Source organism: Osmia lignaria, unplaced genomic scaffold (genome assembly GCF_051020975.1).
Source record: "Osmia lignaria lignaria isolate PbOS001 unplaced genomic scaffold, iyOsmLign1 scaffold0050, whole genome shotgun sequence".
Lineage (NCBI taxonomy): Eukaryota > Metazoa > Arthropoda > Insecta > Hymenoptera > Megachilidae > Osmia > Osmia lignaria.
This window is the reverse complement of record NW_027478191.1, coordinates 122,501-125,000: the sequence shown is the minus strand read 5'-3', so window position 1 is coordinate 125,000 and position 2,500 is coordinate 122,501.

Genomic DNA, 2,500 nt, shown 5'->3' with positions numbered 1-2,500 from the left:
AAACGGAGCGAAAATCTGCATTTATACCATCACGGACGTTAGTTTAATAGCGTTTAACGATGGATCCACGGTACAGAATGCAAAAATATGATTGTTAAAATTTTCGACTAATCGGTTCTAAGAGGCGAAGCAATACGCCGCTGGGACTTTGAAATATTTCGGAGCGCACCTAAAGTTCGTTATTTTGGCTAAACGGAGCGAAAATCTGCATTTATACCATCACGGACGTTAGTTCAATAGCGTTTAACGATGGATCCACGGTACAGAATGCAAAAATATGATTGTTAAAATTTTCGACTAATCGGTTCTAAGAGGCGAAGCAATACGCCGCTGGGACTTTGAAATATTTCGGAGCGCACCTAAAGTTCGTTATTTTGGCTAAACGGAGCGAAAATCTGCATTTATACCATCACGGACGTTAGTTCAATAGCGTTTAACGATCGATCCACGGTACAGACTGCAAAAATATGATTGTTAAAATTTTCGACTAATCGGTTCTAAGAGGCGAAGCAATACGCCGCTGGGACTTTGAAATATTTCGGAGCGCACCTAAAGTTCGTTATTTTGGCTAAACGGAGCGAAAATCTGCATTTATACCATCACGGACGTTAGTTTAATAGCGTTTAACGATGGATCCACGGTACAGAATGCAAAAATATGATTGTTAAAATTTTCGACTAATCGGTTCTAAGAGGCGAAGCAATACGCCGCTGGGACTTTGAAATATTTCGGAGCGCACCTAAAGTTCGTTATTTTGGCTAAACGGAGCGAAAATCTGCATTTATACCATCACGGACGCTAGTTTAATAGCGTTTAACGATCGATCCACGGTACAGAATGCAAAAATATGATTGTTAAAATTTTCGACTAATCGGTTCTAAGAGGCGAAGCAATACGCCGCTGGGACTTTGAAATATTTCGGAGCGCACCTAAAGTTCGTTATTTTGGCTAAACGGAGCGAAAATCTGCATTTATACCATCACGGACGTTAGTTTAATAGCGTTTAACGATGGATCCACGGTACAGAATGCAAAAATATGATTGTTAAAATTTTCGACTTATCGGTTCTGGATCACTGAAAAATCGAAAAAAATTATTAATTTTGATTAATTAAATTACATATGTAGTTTTATATTGTTATAGTCTCGTATTTGTTAATGTTTTGTCGTAAGAAAATGCAAAAATATCGTTTTAATGTTTTCGTCTCATCGGTTCTGGATCGCTGAAAAATCAAAAAAAAATATTAATTTTGATTAATTAAATTACAAATGGAGTTTTATATTGCTATAGTCGCTTATTTGTTAATGTTTTACCGTAAGAAAATGCAAAAATATCGTTTTAATATTTTCATCTCATCGGTTCTGGGCGGTTTTAAAATTTTTTAAAATATTAATTAAACCCATGATTTACATGAGAATGTGAATTTATTATGTCCTGCATGTTAATTTATTAATTTTCATGTATAGAACGTTATAAAATGAAAGGATATGTTCGACGATATTTTCAGTCTAAGTTTTACCGTGCCGGCGGGATGGTACGCTCTCACGGCGGTTTGCACAGGCATACGCCTGGGCGTAAGCCCATGCGTCGCCGACCTAGCGGCCGGCCGTTCGGTATTTATAGGAAGGCACTTTCGGTTCGCTCGGACCGGTCGGGAGTAGCGTCGAGCGTGTGGCTCTTTTATGACTTCGGTTGAAAAGCAGTCTACCGCTCCTCGAGAATATACTTTCTCGACTATTCTCGTTCCGGTTTTCCGTTGCGGATTATTATTAATCTCCACACAGCATTACCACGGGTCGGTGTCTAAGACCGAATGGCCCATATGTGGTGAGCCTTGTAATATAAGGCTGGTGACCTGTATGCACTTATAAATGTTGCATACTTGTACAAACTGAGCATCAACTGTCTGTAACCAAAATTTGTTAAAACTGAAAAAGTTATAAGATTGTATAAAATTTTTGAACCAAGAAAGTAGTGTTAGACGAAAATTCGTTCTATCACTTTTAGAAGGGAGACTGTTTGGAAATATTTAAAGTATAAAATACACAAAAGTCCACTGAATTATGAACAAAATTACGTCCCTGAATTTAAGAAAAGTCAAGAGGTGTCAGAAATAAAATCCTCTCTGATACGTTCAGAGAGGAAAATAAGTATGGAGAGAGGAGTAAAAATGAAAGAAGTTTTAAGGCTGGGGAAACTTCTAAAGGAGAGAGATTCCAACATATCTAATATGTACATTTAAAGCAAGTCCAAGGAACTCTCTCCGTTAATGTTTGAAAAGGTGTGTGCAGATGGAGGAGAAATGTATAAAGTACAGAGACGAGGTTGGTGGGCCCGCTCTAATGATAAAGATTATAAAATTTGGTGGCAAAATGACCAGCATGATCACTGTACGCGCTTTCTCGATTTGTATAGCATGCCACTGTCCGCGCTATCTTTTATTATATTGTCCAGCGTGTGTGGTCTACGTGCTTGCACGATGGATGCACGGCGTGAAAGT